The sequence below is a fragment of the Canis lupus genome, chromosome 22, assembly GCF_048164855.1.
Source record: "Canis lupus baileyi chromosome 22, mCanLup2.hap1, whole genome shotgun sequence".
Lineage (NCBI taxonomy): Eukaryota > Metazoa > Chordata > Mammalia > Carnivora > Canidae > Canis > Canis lupus.
Window position 1 is genome coordinate 54,739,036 of NC_132859.1, and position 18,759 is coordinate 54,757,794.

The window sequence follows — 18,759 nt, forward strand, 5'->3', positions numbered from 1 at the left end:
AACTGGAAGGTATTATGCTGAGTGAATTAAGTCAATCAGAGAAAGACAAGTATTGTATGTTCTCATTCACTTGGGGAATATAGATAATAGTGAAAGGGAATATAAGGGAAGGGAGAAGAAATGTGTGAGAAATATCAGAAAGGGAGACAGAACATAAAGACTCCTAACTCAGGGAAATGATCTAGGGGTGATGTAAGGGGAGGAGGGCAGGGGTGGGGGTGAATGTGTGACGGGCACTGAGGGGGGCACTTGACGCGATGAGCACTGGTTGTTATTCTGTATGTTGGCAAATTGAACACCAATAAAAAGTAAATTTATTATTAAGGAAGGAAGGAAGGAAGGAAGGAAGGAAGGAAGGAAGGAAGGAAAGAAAGAGAAAGAAAGAAAGAAAGAAAGAAAGAAAGAAAGAAAGAAAGAAAGAAAGAAAGAAAGAAAGAAAGAAGAGTGGCACTTGTGTGGCTCAGTCTGTTAAGCTTCTGCCTTAAGGTCAGATCATAATCCAGGTCCCAAGGAAGGCTCCCTGTTCAGCAGGGAACCAGCTTCTCCCTCGCCCTCTACCCCTCTAGCACATGTTTTTCACTCCTCTCTCTCTGAAATAAATAAATAGCATCTTTGAAAAAGAAACAAACAAACCCAGAGGGAAGAGAAATCTCCCATGTAGAAGATTTTCAAACAATTTGTGCAGACATTCCACCCTCAAGTTCCTGAGCATAGCCTCCCACTCTTAGGTGTGCAATACACATAGTAACTTCCTTCTACAAAATATATTATGAAAAACTTAAAATAATAATGATAATAATAATAACAATAATAATAAAGAATCACTTTACTACGGAGAAACCTGACAAACACTACCTCAGCAAGATGATCAGATCGATACCAAGACTGAAAAATCATGTTGATAGTATCTATCCTTTATATGATATAATAAAAATAGCAGTATATCTCTGTATATAATCCACAAAAACAGTTCAATCATGAGATAAACAACAGACATGTCCCAACTGAGGGAAATTTTACAAAATACTCTACTTCTCAAAGTGTTCCAGTTCAACAACAAGGAAAGGCTGAAAGACTGTCACAATCCAGAGGAGCCTAAGAAAACATGAGGACAAATGGAGTGTGATATGAGGGATGGTGATTTAGCAAAAACTAAGGAAATCTGAATAAAGTATGGTCTTTGGTTATTGCAAAAATTTTAATATTGACTCATTAGCTAATATTTGTACCGTACAGATATAAGATATCAATAATTGGAGAAATTGAGTGCAAGTGCATGAGAATTCTCTGTACTATCTTCTCAATTTCCCTATAAATCTTTGTTTTCTTTCTAAGAAATAAGATTTAATTTGAAAATTGACTTAAATGAATCAGGCTCCAGTGTGAAAAGATTTTAAGAATCGTTGAATTATCTTTTGCCTTATTCTTAAAAAGTTCCTTCGATGGGAACAAAGTAAGAATTTTATATCAGAAGGAAATAAAAACACTTATGAACACGTATAATGCCTCTTCAACCTGAAAAGCAGTAAAGGATTATAAATAGCAAAAATCAGATAAAAATACTTCTATTATAATAGACACCATATTGCAAGTGCATTTAAAATTAGCAATGTATAACATTTATTTCCTTGACATTTGTCTTCCAAAGAGTTCACAGTGTTTCAGTGTCAGATGAAACAGGGGAAGAATCCTTCACATAATAATAGGACCATTGGGTCTAATGTCTCTCAATTATTTCCAAATCCATAAAGATGCATTTCCTGAGGAGTTACTGAGCTGTGAAAAAGAGATGAGAAACCCTCATCCCTTTGAATTACTTGTGTCAGAATATTTTAACCATAGTATTATGGATAGTAAATCATCCTTATAAACAGGAAATACATCTCAGATTAGAATCTGAGCAATCAGATGGGCAGAGAAAAAATGCTTTAACTCGCTCCTGCACTTTTAAAGACAAAGGAGAACTTTTTTATGTACAAAGTCAGTTGTCAAGATAGCCTTAGGGAATAAGAGTCTGCAGCATCGAATCCTGCTGCACTGCCAGGACCCCGTGCCCCAGGTCTTACTGATCTCAAATCCCTGGGCCTGTCCTCCCAACACAGGCTGCCACGCTGAGGTCATTTGCAATTTCTCTCTTAGGAGCTCCAGGGAGGGGGGCATGAGCCAATAGGATGGGACCGGATGCTTGGAGGCTGAGAACATTATGGCCATTCTACCTTAAGTTCAGTATTAGCACAGGTCCAGCAATCCCAGGCCCCTGTGAAGAAGAACTGAAATTTGCATTACTTCACTTACTGGAAAAAAACAAAAGTTTACAGCTTAATGTCTTAGAAAGCCCCACAATAGAATAAAAACTGAGCCTAAGCAAAGGGCTGGAAACCCCAATTAGAATGAGAAGAGAGCTCAATGTCCTTGAAGGCCCCATATCAAAATGTAAACAGAACTTGAGGAATTGCTCCAGCCCTTCTGGAGGTCCCCGAGACCAGCCCTTAAAAGTAAGCTAAAACCCTCCTCGGGGTCCAAGTCCCTGTTCCACTGTGTGGCGTATACTTGAACCCATGCTCGAGTTTGTAAAACAACCCTCGGGTGTTTGCATTCATGTCGGCTCCTTAGTAGTTTCTCGGATTCGCCATCTTGGGCACAACACCCCCATGACTCCTCCCCACCTGGACTGACCTCCTGTCCCCTCCCACCCAAGCTGACCCTCACTCACCTCTCCACCCACAACAACTGGGCACAGGCCCTCACACAGTTCCACGGGCACGGTGGGCACTCCCGCCATCCCCAGCCTCCCAAGGGAAGGAAGGAGGTTTCGGCAGGACACACTCCTATGGTGGCCCCAGGGCTCCCTGCCCAGGAGAGCACCTGGTGACAGGTCGGGGACTGTGTCCCTGAGGCCAGCTCCTCCTCCCCGGTTTTCCCATAGGAAATGAAGGAGGAGGCCCTGGTCTCCTCCAGGGACATCACGCAGGTGGACCTGGACGTCAACAGGACGTTCAGCAGTCATATCATATTTTGGGACTACTACAGGATAGGGTGAAGTTGACAGGCCAGGGGGGATCAGGACCCAGGAGAGGACTGGGGGATTCTGGGTAGGGAAAACGGGGCTTCTGAGGCGGGGGGCAGAACAGCAGCCAACAACACACCGCTCCATGGTAGGGTGTTGGGGATGACCTCTGTGCCCCCACCCCCGGGGCCTCGGGGATGAGTAGGCCACTAGGATGGGGACTCCAGGACTTGCCATGGGATCTGAACCCCAAAGGGGAGAGGGACGACCCCTGAGAAGCAGGGGATGGGTTGGTGGCGTGGGGGGCAGGAACCGGACCTGGGGGCCAGGCAGAATGGGTGCGGCTGGAGCAGGCCACACTTCTATCCCATGAGGGTTGGATGGGTCAGAGTGACACCCACTCTCGGTGCTTTACATGTTTCTAAATTCTATGCATTTAATTTGAGACAATTTGCAATTTGCAACCACACATAGTATGATGAACCTCAGATAATGTCCCCGGTCCAGCCAGGGTCCTGCGCTGACGACACCGTGCCCCAGGGGCAGGTGTCACAGCAAACCTCAGCCTGGAGTCACCTTTAAGTGTAGACGTCTCCTAGTGCATCTTAGAGGAAGGGGATGCCCTGTGTCCGCAGGTCCACCACGACATCCCACTCATTCCCTACACCCACTCCATCCCCCTACATCATCATTCCCCATGGCATCCCACCTACACCATCCCCCTCAAACCCACACAGCCCCACACAATCCCCACCCACACTATACCCAACACCATCCCCCCTACACCATCCCCCACAATCCAACACTATCATACGCCCGCCCCCACACCATCCACCCCCACACCAACGGCCCCCAGCAAGGATGCGGTACAGGTGCCCCCTGTGGGACATGCTCAGCCTCCCCGGGGTTCTCTGGATACCTGCTCCCATCAGAAGCCCGGGTGTCATAAAAAAAATAAAAAATAAAAAAAAAATAAAAGCAATAGCAAAAAAAAAAGAAGCCCGGGTGTCCCATAGAGTACCCAGGGGTTGCAGGGAGGAGGGAAGACAGGGAGCCCCAACAGGGTGTGTGCAGGTGAGTGATGCAAAGGACGCACTGTGCCCTGTCTCTGCCCACTGTCCCTCCTGGAGTGCGGCACACACTGCACAGGACACCAGCCCCTAACCCAGGGGGATCTGGGCTGGCCTGGCCCCGGGCTCTGTGAGGGCGGGGGTGATTTGAGCCACCGCCCCAGGCCCAATAAAAAGACTAATGGGATCCAGCCCCCCATGGCCCTCTCCAGCCCTGGATTATGGCGCCATGCTGAGCGAGCCCTCTCACAGATGGATGTGGCCTCCTGGGCTCTGGGCATACCCCACAGATCCAGGTCGCTGACCTAGGGCAGCCCTGGGGATCCCGGGGCACCCAAGGTTGAGGAGAGCAGAGGTGGGCCGGTGGGCCCCACCCACACCCACACCAGGAGGCAGGCTCCTCCAGGTACTGGGGCCCCAGGGGCCCCGTGGCTGGGGTCCAGCTGCCCTGCGGAGACCCAGCTAGGAACCCATGAGCTGCAGGTCAAGGTCAGCTCTGCTGTCCTCAGAACCGTCTCTCAGGCTGAAACCTCAGGACACACGCCCCCACCCGAGGTCCACACGTGCTCCCAGGTGGGGGACTCCAGCACTCGCACCCCACCCATGTGATTCTTGCCCTCCCCTAAAGGACAGACATTCCCTCCACAGGGGAAGGTGCACACCCTCCACTCTGAGCCCGTTTGCTGTAGAATGTTAATAAAGTGTTGTGGTGCGAAAATGCACAGCCAGACCGTTTCTATGTCTCCCAGAACTCTGTGCACAGGGCGTGGATAGACCCACAGAGAGGAGGAGGGGGCACCACCCAGTCCCCAAACAGCCCCTGCATGGGCACTGCAAGGCACACACAGCTGACGTCCCCACATTCCTTCCAGGGGCGGCCAGATGCCAGGGTCAGGACCCCACAAACTATCCTGGGACTGAGCCTGTGTCCCACGGGCTAGGAGGGCCTGGGACAGAGTGATGGCCAGGGAGCCACAGGTCACCAGGGTCTCTGTAAAGCGACCTTGGATGTCTGTGCTCCCTCTGTCAAGGGGGCTGGGGCTGGCTGGTTTCTGGGGTACTTCCTCCCCTCCCCGTATCTCTGTGCCTGTGTGCTTGGGGAACAGAGGGCCTGTGGGCCTGTCAGCGTGACCCTGGAAGGGATGTCAGGAGAGCAGGCCCTTGTGTTGTGCCCAGGATTGCAAATCCAAGAAACCACCGATGAGCCCACACTGATGCAAACTCCCGAGGATTTCTTTACAAGCTGAAGCTTGAGTCCAAGTGCACCCGACACAGTGGAGCAGGGATTTGGACCCTGAGACTAAGAGGCGTAGCAGCTTTATAGGGGCCAGTGGCCCATGGGATACACAGAAAGTTGCACAGTCGTGTCGGTCCACATGCAGGTGGCCGATTGAATTACACCTTACCCTATAGGATCCACTTGACCTGGCCTATTACTTTGGTCAGAATCGGCGTGCAGTTTTGGCGGGCACAAAGCAGGGTTACATTGTTATGAGCCGATTTCCGATTAGGGTATGCCCAGCGGCTTGACTGGGTTGGGGCAGCACCTTATGACATAAGTAGGTCATGTGAGGGTCATATGGGAGGTGGCGGTTGTAGCACAAAATGGAATTAGTCCTGCTCTGCTTGTCCAAGGGTAGGGGATTTTTGTTAACTTTCCTGGGTCCCACACTTGCAGATCACGCACGTGGGCCACCCTCACCAGGTGGACTCAGTGTGCACACCTTGAGGTGCTGGATCTCTCACACCAGCGTGTAGAGGGCACCCTCCTCGCCCTAGTGAGTAAGGGCTGGGTGAGCATGGGACTCGGCTTGAAGGCCAGGCAGCACAGGGGACCGAGGAACCCCAGCCCCATCACCACCCCTACTCCCACACACAGGCTGCCCCATGGCTCCCTGTAATAGTCACCCGGCGCCTCTGGAGATCCCCCCAGGGCAGCCCCGAGGTCCGGCTCCCTGCTGGAGAGGCATCAGGGAGAGGAGAAGCAGGCGGCGCTCGGGGAGACCCACTGCCGGACATGGGAATGTGGCCGAGCCAGACCTTCCACCTCAGCTGACCCTCCAGCTGAAATTCACTACAGGCGCGAGCCCCGGGTCTACACCGGGGGTCCTAAGGACATCAGCGTCCAGTTGTGTGGACGTGGCCCCACGTCCTCCCGAAGCATCACTGCAGGTTCTGAGGTGGCCGAGGCTCCTGTCACTGTGGATGCGGCCCCCAGCTTCCAGAAGACTCAACTTATGTCCTGAGGGGCCCTTTAGCTCCTGCCGGAGTGGACGTGGCGCCCCATCTTTCAGAAGCCGCCCCACATGTTCTGAGGCGGCCCAGGGGCTCCTGTCAGCGTGGATGGGGGCCCACATCTTACTGAAGCCTCCACGCGGGTCCTGAGGCAGCCCAGGGGCTCCTGTCAGGGTGGGTGCGGGCCCACAATTTCCTGAAGCCTCCCCGCAGGTCCTGAAGCGGCCCAAGGGCTCCTGTCAGGGTGGATGTGGGCCCACATCTTCCTGAAGCCTCACTGTGTGTCCTGAGGAGACCGGGGCTCCTGTCAGAGTGAATTTCAGCGTGAACGCTGCCCAATATCCCCCTGAAGACTCCGCACAGGTTCTGAGGAGGCTGTGGCTCTTCAGCGTGGACATGTCCCCATGTCTTCCTCAGGCCTCCCCAGCACAGGCTGGCTCCTGTTAGTGCAGGCAGATGAGGCCTACTGCACATGCGTGCCCCTTGGGCGGTGCCTGGGCTTGGGCGCCCCCTGCGGGATCCTCAGGCACTACAGGAGGCTGTGCAGGAGGCCGTGCCCATCCCGGGGCCCACCTCTGCTTCCTTCCAGGCTCCAGCTATGGCCTGTTAGCTTCGGAAACGTCTGACTGAAAAGGAGCCCAACACACAGCTTCACCAAAAATACTTAAGGAGAAGGAATTGGAGCCCAAAGGACGCGAAATGAAATGTGGATCAGACTTTTACCACGTCCTGTAATCTCACTCAACCCTCTTCCACTGTGGGCGGGACCGCGGGCTGGTGCAGACACCATGGAAACAGTGTGGAGGCTCCTCCGGAAGTTACAAATAGAGCCGACCTGCGACCAGCATGTGTAAAGCCTGCAGCTCACTCCGAAGATACAGATGCAGTGAGACGTGGGACAACTGCACCCCAATGTCCACAGCAACCGGGTCCACAGTAGCCACAATGTGGGAGGACCCTCGGTGCCCTCTGCCAGATGATGGATAAAGAGGATGGGAGATAGATGATGGCCATAGAGAGCGGAATGGTACTCAACTATCAAAGAGCAGGAAATCTTGCCATTTGCAATGATGTGGATAGAAGTAGAGGGATCACCTTAAGTGAAATAGGTCAGTCGGAAAAGAGAATGACCATGTGGTGTCATTCATAGGTGGAATTAAAAAAGCAAAGCAGATGAACATCTGTGAAGGGAAGGAAAAACAAATAAGATGAAAACAGATGCAGGAAATACAGACTCTTAATTATAGGAAACAAACTGAGTGTCGCTGCAGGGGAGGGGACGGGGGAGAGGATAACAGGGGACCGGCATGAAGGAAGGCACGTGATGTCACGAGCACTGCGGTTTTCTCCAACTGGTGAATTTCTGAATTCTTCCTCTGAAAGTATAATACACTATACGTTAATTAATTGGGTTTAAATTAAATTAAGTTAAAAAATCAGTTGTATCAGAGCACGTTTCCTTCTGGACTCTCTGTTCTGCTCCTTCAGCTTAGGCTGGGACCAACCCTCATGGGTCTGGTTTGTTTAAGTAGGCGTCAGGCCTCGTCCATGGACCAGCCCAGGGCTAGAACTCACGAACCCGAGATCAGGACCGATGGTGAGGTCAGGAGTCAGATGCTTAACCGACGGAGGCAGGCGGGGTCCCGAGGACAACACTGCTTTATCCTGTGTCTCTGTGACATCGTTTGAAATAGGAAAGTGCTGCGTCCCACTCTGTCCTGCTTCTCCAATACTGATTTGCTCTCCGGGGTCATTTGTGGGGGCGGATGGATGTTATGGGTTTTTTTTCCTATTTATAGGATCTGCCACCATGATTTGACAAGAATGACATTGAAATAGAGGGTGGCTTCAGGAACTGCGGACATTTTCACAAGATGAGGCTCCCAAACCACGAGCCCAAGATGGCCTCCCAGAGCCTGGTATGGCTCAGTGCACAAGTCTTGTGCTCCTTTGGTTCAGTCTCATTATTTATTCTCTGTGATGCTCCTGAGAAGGGAGTCACATCCGTCATTTCCTTCCTGAGTGCTCATTGTCAGGACACAGCAAGCCCCACAATAGAATAAAAACTGAGCACAGGCCAAATGCAGGAAGCCCCTATTAGAACAGATCTCAATGCCCTTGAAGGCCCCATATCAAAATGTAAACAGAACTTGAGGAATTGCTCCAGCCCTTCGGGAGTTCCCCAAGACCAGCTCTTAAAACGAAGCTAAAACCCACCTCGGGGTCCAAGTCCCTGCTCCACTGTGTCGGGTATACATGGACACAAGCTCAAGCTTGTAAATAAACCCTCGTGTGTTTGCATCAGTGTCAGCTTCTCGGTGGTTTCTCGGATTCGCAATCTTGGGCACAACAGTCTGAGATAAAAAAACAAAACCAAAAGAAGCTCGGACGCAGGTAGAGTGAACACAGGGTTCTGAGAGAAGCGGCGGAGACCCGGGGGCTTGGGAGCTCTTCTGTGGAGGCCCCAGCAGACTGGGGGGCAGGATGCTCAGCCCCAGAGCCAGAGGACCCAGACACCCCACCCGCATCCTGCCCATCAGGGCCGGGTCTCAGGGAGCAGCACAGCACCGCCTGCTGGAGCCCAGAGGCGCTGACGCCTACCCCGCCTCTGACCCCCACAGGTGCAACTCCCAGGCAGATGTACACCTGACAATCAGCGCCAAGGCCCATGCCCAGACCCCACACAGACCATTCGCTGCACCAAGTTGTCAAACCAGAGAGGCTGCAGAGCTTCAGCTCTGCCTCGAAAGTAGAGTCTAGATTCCTTTGTAGTTTGTGCTCTTTTTTCATTTATTTTCTTTGATTCTATTTTATTAATTGCCTTATTTTAACTTTTATGTATGTACCTTATATATTTCTTATTTTTACTTTCATGGTACTTTAATTGTGTTTCATATTTTGGGATTTAGAATCTTTTAATGAGCAGGCCAAAATAATCTGGTTTTTTTTTGGGGGGGGGTGGAGGACAGTTGTTACTGTTTTTCTTGGTTTTTCTTTTTCTTCCTTCTTTCTTTTCTGGAATAACTAATGAGATGGAGAAATTCTCCTCCATAAAATAACATGAGGTAGTACTCACAGCCAGGAAGTTCATCAATACACATATATGATGTCTAACTACAGTTTAAAACAATGATATTAAAGATAGCAGCTGGGCTGGAAAAAGAACACAGAAGAAAACTAGAGAATCCCTTACTGTAGAAATAAAAGAACTAAAATCTAGTCAGGCCAACGTTAAAAATGCTATAACTCTGATGCAGTCCCAAGTGGAAGCCTTAAAAACAAGAAACGTTATGGACCATAGAGGCAGATTTTGGGAACTCATCCACTTATTAAAAAAATAACATTCAGGGGATCCCTGGGTGGTGCAGCGGTTTGGCGCCTGCCTTTGGCCCAGGGTGCGATCCTGGAGACCCGGGATCGAATCCCACGTCGGGCTCCCGGTGCATGGAGCCTGTTTCTCCCTCTGCCTGTGTCTCTGCCTCTCTCTCTCTCACTGTGTGCCTATCATAAATAAATAAAAAAAATTAAAAAAAAATAAAAATAAAACAATAACATTCATATCTTAGGAGACTCAGAAGATGAAGAGAGAGAACAGGTGGGCCTTGCTCAGCCATTAGAAACGACAAATAAGGGATCCCTGGGTGGCGCAGCGGTTTGGCGCCTGCCTTTGGCCCAGGGCGTGATCCTGGAGACCTGGGATCGAATCCCACATCAGGCTCCCGGTGCATGGAGCCTGCTTCTCCCTCTGCCTGTGTCTCTGCCTCTCTCTCTCTCTCTCTCTCTGTGACTATCATAAATAAATAAAAAAAAATTAGAAGTCTTTAAAAAAAAAAAAAAAAAAAAGAAACGACAAATAACCACCATTTGCTTCAACATGGATGGAACTGGAAGGTATTATCCTGAGTGATGTAAGTCAATTGGAGAAGGACAAACATTGTATGTTCTCATTCATTTGGGGAATATAGATGATAGTGAAAGGGAATATAAGGGAAGGGAGAAGAAATGAGTGGGAAATATCAGAAAGGGAGACAGAACATAAAGACTCCTAACTCTGGGAAAAGAACTAGGGGTGATTGAAGGGGAAGTGGGCGGTGGGTGGGGGTGAATGGGTGACGGGCACTGAGGGGGCCACTTGACGGGATGAGAACTGGGTGTTATTCTGTATGCTGGCAAATAGAACACTAATAAAAAGTAAATTTATTATTAAAAAAAGAAAGAAACAAAGAGTGGCACCTGGGTTACTCAGTCAGTTAAGCTTCTGTCTTAGGCTCGGATCATGATCCAGGTCCCAAGGCAGGCTCTCTGTTCAGCTGGGAACCTGTTTCTCCCTCTCCCTCTGTCCCGCTCGCTCATGCTTTTTCTCTCCTCTCTCTCTCAAATAAATAAATAACATCTTTGAATAAAAACAATCAAACAAACCTAGAGGGAAGAGAAATCTCCCATGTAGAAGAATTTCAAACAATTTGTGCAGATTCCACCGTCAAGTTCATGAGCATATCTTCCCACTCTTATGTGTGCAATACACATAGTAACTTCCTTCTACAAAATATATTATGAGAAACTTAAAATAATAATGATAAAATTAATAATAATAATAATTAATAATAATAATAATAATAATAATAATAATAAAGAATCAGTTTACTACGGAGAAAGCTGACAAACCGTACTTCAGCAAGATGATCAGAACGATGCCAAGACTGATAAATCATGTAGATGGTATCTATTCTTTATATGATATAATGAAAATGGCAGTATATCTTTGTATATAATCTACAAAAACAGTTCAATCATGAGATAAACAACAGACATGTCCCAACTGAGGGAAATTTTACAAAATACTCTACTTCTCAGAGTGTTCCAGTTCAACAAAAACAAGGAAAGGCTGAAAGACTGTCACAATCCAGAGGAGCCTAAGAAAACAGGAGGACAAATAGAATGTCATATGAGGGGTGGTAACTTAGCAAAAACTAAGGAAATCTGAATAAAGTATGGTCTTTGGTGAATGCGAATATTTTAATATTGGTTCATTAGCTAATATTTGTACCGTACTAATATAAGATATCAATAATTGGAGAAATTGAGTGCAAGTGCATGCAAATGCTCTGTACTATCTTCTCAATTTCCCTATAAATCTTTGTTTTTTTCCTAATAAATAAGATTTATTTTGAAAATTGACTTAAATGAATCAGGCTCCAAGTGTGAAGACATTTTAAGAATCGTTGAATTAACTTTTGCCTTATTCTTAAAGAGTTCCTTCGATGGGAACAAAGTAAGAATTTTATATCAGAAGGAAAGGAAAACACTTAGGAACACGTATAATGCCTCCTCAACCTGAAAAGCAGGAACGGATAATAAATAGCAAAAATCAGATAAAAATAATTCTAGTATAATAGACACCATATTGCTAGTGCATTTAAAATTAGCAATGCATAACATTTATTTCCCTGACATTTGTCTTCCAAAGAGTTCATAGTGTTTCAGTGTCAGTTGAAACAGGGGAAGAATCTCAGGGAAGAATCCTTCACATAATAATAGGACCATTGGTAATAATGTCTCTCAGTTCTTTCCAAATCCATAAAGATGATGAGTGACTGAGCTGTGAACTAAGAGAAGACATTCCCTCATCTCTCTGATTTACTTGTGTCAGAATATTTTAACCATAGTACTACGGATAGTAAATTATCCTTATTAACAGGAAATACGTCTCAGATTGGAATCTGAGCAATCAGAAGTGCAGAGAAAAAAACACTTTGACTCGCTCTTCATCTTATAAAGAGAAAGGACAGCTTTTCTATGTACAAAGTCGGTTGTCAAGATAGCCTCAGGGAGTAAGAGTCTGCAGCATCGAATCCCACTACACAGCTGGGACGCCCAGGAGCCAGGTCTTCCTGATTACAAATCCCTGGGCCTGTCCCACAACACACAATGCCAGGCTGAGGTCATTTGCAATTGCTCTCTCAGGAGATCTGGGGAAGGGGGAAGGAGCTAGATAGGATGGGAATGGATGCAAGGAGGCCGAGAAAATGAAGGCCTTTCCACTTTAAGTTCAGCGTTCGAACACGTCAAGCCATCCCAGAACCCTGTGAAGAAGAGTTGAAATTTACATTACTTCAGTTACAGGAAAAAAACAAAAGTTTACAGCTTATTGCCCTGGAAAGCCCCACAATAGAATAAGAACTGAGCCCTCGCCAAGGGCTGGAAGCGCCTATTAGAATGAGAACAGAGCTCAATGCCAATGAAGGCCCCATATCAAAATGTAAACAGAACTTGAGGAATTGTTCCAGCCCTTCTGGAGGGCCATGAGACAAGGCCTTAAAACTAAGCTAAAACCCAACTCGGGGTCCAGGTCCCTGCTCCGCTGTGTTGGGTTCGGGGGTACTTGAACGCAAGCTCGAGTTTGGAAATCAACCCTCATGTGTTTGCATTGGTGTCAACTCCGTAGTGGTTTCTCAGATTCGCAATCTTGGGCACAACACCCCATGTCCCCTCCCACCTGGGCTGAACCCCTATGCCCTCCCACCCAGGCTGACCCTCAGTCACCTCCCCGCCCACAACAGCTGGTCACAGGCCCTCACACAGTTCCATGGGCACGGTGGGCACTCCCACCATTCCCGGCCTCCCAGAGGAAGGAAGGAGGTTTCTGCAGGACACACTCCCATGGTTGCCCCAGGGCTCCCTGCCCAGCACAGCAGCTTGAGACAGGTCAGGGTCTGTATCCCTGATGCCTGCTCCTCCTCCCCGGTTTTCCCACAGAAAATGAAGGAGGAGGCCCTGGTCTCCTCCTAGGACATCACGCATGTATACCTGGACGTCAACAGGACATTCAGCAGTCACATCATGTTTTGGTACTACTACAGGGTAGGGTGAGGCTGAGGGGCCAGGGGGGATCGGGCTCCGGGGGAGGACCAGGGGCTTCTGGGTCGGGAACACAGGGCTTCCGAGGCCGGGAGAAGAACAGCAGCCAGCAACACACAGCTGCATGGTAAGGTGCTGGGGATGAACCCCGTGCCCCCTCCCCCGGGGTCTCAGGGATGAGGAGGCCACTAGGATGGGGCCTCCAGGGGTTGCCATGTGAGCTGAACCCCAAAGGTGTGAGGGACGGCCCTCTGAAAAGCAGGGGGCGGGGTTGCGGGCCGTGGGGGGCAGTAAGGGGACCTGGAGGCTGGGTGTATGGCTGTGACTGGAGGAGGACACACATCGATCCGATGAGGGTCGGACGGGTCAGGGTGACACTCCCTCTCAGTGCTTTATATATTTCTAAATTCTATGCATTTAATTTGAGACAATTTGCAATTTGTAAACATACATAGTATGATGACCCGAGATATTGCCCCCAGTCCAGCCAGGGCCCTGCACTGACCACACGGGGCCCCAGGGGAAGGTGTCACAGCAAACCCCAGACTGGGGTCGCCTTTATCTGTAGATGTCTCTCCATGCATCTTAGAGAAAGGGTTTGCCGTGTGTCTACCAGCCCCCCACCCCATCCCCCCATTTCCCAGAAACACATCATCCCCCTACATCATCATCCCCCATGGCATTGCCCCTACACCATCCCCCTCACACACACAAAGCCCCACACAATCCCCACCCACACTATACCTCAACACTATCCCCCCCTACACCAGCCCCCAACCCCACCACCATCATACCCATGCCCCCACACCATCCACCACCACACCATCGGCCCTGAACAAGGACCCGGTGCAGCTGCCCCCTGTGGGACATGCTCAGCCTCCCCGGGGTTCTCTGGATACCCTGCTCCCATCAGAAGCCCGGGTGTCCCATAGAGTACCCAGGGGTTGCAGGGAGGAGGGAAGACAGGGAGCCCCCGACACGGTGTGTGCAGGTGAGTGGTGCAGAGGACCCACTGTGCCCTGCCTCCGCCCACTGTCTCTCCTGGAGCACGGCACACCCTGCACAGGACACCAGCCCCTAACCTAGAGGGACCTGGGCTGACTGGGCACCAGGCTCTGGGGAGCTGGATTGATTTGAGCCCCCAACAGGCCCAACACAAAGACTAATGGGATCCAGCCCCCCATGGCCCTGGCCAGCCCTGGATTCTGGCCCCGGGCTGAGCAAGCCTTCTCACAGTTGAATGTAGCCTCCTGGGCACTGGGCGTGCCCCACAGATCCAGGTCACTGACCTAGGGCAGACCAGGGAATCATGGGACACCCCAGGGTGGGGAGAGCAGGGGTAGGCCGGTGGGCCCCACCCACACCCACACCAAGAGGCAGGCTCCTACAGGTGTTGGGGCCCCAGGGGTCCCGAGGCCGGGGTCCAGCTGCCCTGCAGGGACCCAGCACAGGAGCCCATGAGCTGCAGTTCCAGGTCAGCTCTGCTGTCCTCAGAACCGTCACTCAAGCTGAAACCTCAGGACACACGCCCCCAACCAGAGTCCACACATGCTCCCAGGTGGGGACTCCAGCACTCACCCCCCCACCCTGTGTGATTCTTGCCCTTCCCTAAAGACAAAAAGGTCTCCTTCCCCAGGGGATGGCGCACACCCTCTGCTCTGAGCCCATTTCCTGTACAAATTAAATAAAGTGTTGTGGTGCGAAAATGCACAGCCAGCCCGTTTCTGTGTCTCCCAGAACACTGTGCACGGGGCTTGGAGAGACCCCCAGAGAGGAGGAGGGGGCACCACCGAGGCCCCAACCAGCCCATGCAGGGGCGCCGTTAGGCACACACAGCTGACGTCCCCACGTGCCATCCAGGGGTGTCCGGACGCCAGGGTCAGGCCTCACAGACTTTACTGGGACTCAGCCTGTGCCCTGTGGGCCAGAATGGGCGGGACAGAGTGACAGTCAGGGAACCTCAGGTCACCAGGGTCTGTGCAAAGTGACCTGAGAGGTCACTGCTCCCTCTGTCCAGGGGGCCGGACCTGGCAGGATTCCGGGGCACTTCCTCCGCTCCCCGCATCCCCGTGCCTGGGTGCCTTGGGCACAGAGGGCCTGCGGGGCGGTCAGCGTGGCCGTGGAAGTGATATCAGGACAGCAGGCCCTTGTGTTGTGCCCAAGATTGCGAATCCAAGAAACCACCAAGGAGCCGACACTGATGAAACTTCTGAGGGTCTCTTTACAAGCTGGAGCTTGGGTCCAAGTGCACCAGACACATTGGAGCAGGGACTTGGACCCCGAGACTAAAAGGTGAGGCAGCTTTATAGGGGCCAGTGGACCATGGGATACGCAGAAAGTTGCACAGTCATGTCGGTCCACATGTAGTTGGCCGACTGAATTACACCTTACCCTATAGTATCCATTTGAGCTGGTCTATTACTTTGGTCAGAATTGGTGCACGATTTTGGCGGGCACAAAGCAGGGTTACATTGTTATGAGCCGATTTCCAATTAGGGTGTGCCCAGTGGCCTGACTAGGGTGGGGCAGCGCCTTAAGCTATAAGTAGGTCATTTGGGGGTCATAGGGGAGGTGGCGGGTGTAGCACAAAATGGAATGAGTCCTGCTCTGTTTGTCCAGGGGTAGGGGATTTTTGTTAAATTTCCTGGGTCCCACACTTACAGCTCATGCACCTGGGCCACCCTCACCAGGTGGACTCAGTGTGCACACCTTGTGGTGCTGGATCTCTCACACCAACGTGTGGAGGGCACCCTCCTTGCCCGAGTGAGTAGGGGGTGGGTGAGCATGGAGCTCGGCCTGAAGGCCAGTCAGGACAGGGGACCAACAATCCCAGCCCCATCCACACCCTGACTCCCACATACAGGCAGCTCCATGGCTCCCTGCCATGGACAGCCGGCTCCTCAGGAGCTCCCCCCAAGGGTGGCCCAAATGTCTGGCTCCCTGCTGGAGAGGCGTTGGGGAGAAGAGAAGCAGCCAGCGCTTGGCAGGACCCACTGCCGGACATGGGAATGTGGCCGAGCCAGATCTTCCAGCTCAGCTGACCCTCCAGCAGAAAGTCACTGCATGAGCCAGCCCTGGGGTGGACAGGAGAGCCCAGCTGGCAGCCACCCAGCACCAGCACCAGAAATGAAGTTTTGCCAATCATTTTGGGATTTTGGGTTACCCAGCCATAGGATCCAATAGCTGCACGTGATAGCTGCATGTCATAGAGACACACACACCCCAAAACCAACAAAAGTCGTAATCCCCCCAGTGTTGTCTAACAGCAGCCGGATGGTTACATACAAGACGCTGTGATCCCCAATAGGATACATGGAAGACGCTATAAACCATGACTGCAGACGTGCTGGAGGCACGGAGATGTGCCTGCTGGGTTCCAACAAGGAGCACAGAGGGGAAGGAAGCATCCTATGGACAGGGGGCACCTCCTAGGAAAGGACACCAGGTCCCTGTGAAGGCGACAGAGGGTAAAATCTCTCCTCTTCTCTTTCTGCTTCTGGTTTTCCTCCTACATGCCATTTATCTCAATCATATTAGAAAGAATTTATTTTATGTTTTTAAATTTATTTTTATTGGAGTCCAATTTGTATGAATTCTTGCTTCAGCAAGGGTGTCATTCAGGAGAGAAGGAGACATAAAGATTTTCCTAGACAGGCAACATATAAAGGAGTTCATGACCACTTAACCAGTCCAGTAAGGAATTTTAAGAGGGACTCTTCTAGTGGGGGGAAAAAAGAGACCAAAAGAAACAAAGACTAGAAAGGCCCAGAGAACATCACCAGAAACACCAACTCTTCCAGAAACACAAAGGCACAAAGTTCATATCTTTGAATAATCACTCTGAATGCTGATAGACTAAATGCTCCAATCAAAAGATATAGAGTATCAGAGTGGCTTAAAAAACAGGATCTGGGATGCCTGGGTGGCTCAGGGGTTGAGCCTCTGCCTTTGACTCAGGGTGTGATCCTGGAGTCTGGGATCAAGTCCCATATTCTGCTCCTGGTGGGGAGCCTGCTTCTCTCTCTGCCTAATTTTCTGCCTCTCTATCTCTCTCTCATAAATAAAATCATTATTTAAAAAACAAGATCCATCTGTATGCTGCCTACAAGATGCTCACATTAGACTTATAGACACCAGGAGATTGAAAGTCAGGGGATGGAAAATCATCTATCACGCTAATGGATATCAAAAGAAAGCTGGAGGACCCATACTTATATCAGACAAACGAAATTTGAAACCTAACCCTGGGGGACACCTGGTGGCTCAGTGGTTGAGCATCTGCCTTCGGCTCAGGGTGTGATCCTGGGATCCCAGGATCAAGTCTCACATCGGCCTCCCTTTGCGGAGCCTGCCTTTCCCTCTACCTATGTTTTGCCTCTACTTCTCTGTGTATCTCTCATGAATAAATAAATAAAATATTTAAATTTCAAAAAAGAAAGAACAAATAGTATAAGAAGAGATGAAGAAGGGCATTATTTCATAATTAAAAAGACTATCAAGATCAAACAACTAAATATTTATGCTGCCAACATGGGAGTACCTAAATATAGAAACCAATTAACAGCAAACGTACAGGAACTCACTGATAATAATACAGTGACAGGGGATTTTAACACCCACTTATGGCAATGTACCGATCATCTATACAGAAAATCAACAGGGGAACAATAGCCTTGATACACTGGACCACAGGGACTCAACAGATATAGTCTGAACATTTCATCCTAAAGCAGAATACACATTCCTTTCATTTTTTATTATTTATGATAGTCACAGAGAGAGAGAGAGTGAGAGAGGGGCAGAGACATTGGCAGAGGGAGAAGCAGGCTCCATTCACCTGGAGGCCGACGTGGGATTCGATCCCGGGTCTCCAGGATCGCGACATGGGCCAAAGGCAGGCGCTAAACTGCTGCACCACCCAGGGATCCCTACACATTCCTTTCAACCGCACATGGGACATTCTACAGAACAGATCATATCATGGCCCACAAATCAGCCCTCAACAGGTACAACAGGTACAAGAAGGTTGATATCACACCATGTACATTTTCGGACCACGGCGCTATGAAAATGGAAGTCGACAGTAAGAAAAAAAAATTGGACAGACCAAAAATACTTGGAGATTATGAACATCCTACTAGAGAATGAATGGAGCAACCAAGAAATTAAATAGGAAATTTAAAACAAATGAAAATGAAAACATGTTTCTCAAAACATCTGGGATGTAGCAAAGGCAGTCCTAAGAGGGAAGTACATAGCAATACAGGCCTACCTCAAGAAACAAGAAGTCTCCAATACACAACCTAACCCTACACCTAAATGAGCTGGAAAAGGAATAGCAAACATAGCCTGAGGCCTACAGAAGAAGGGAAAAAATAAAGATGAGAGCAGAAATAAACATGCAGAAACAACAAAACAGTAGAATGGAATAACGAAACTAACATCTGGTTCTTCAAAATAATTAATAAAATAGACAAAGCCCTAGCCAGTCATATCAATGAGAAAAGAGAAAAGACCTATATAAGTAAAGTCACAAATGAGAGAAGAGAGATCGCAATCAACACCAGAAAAATAAGACAATTATAAGGG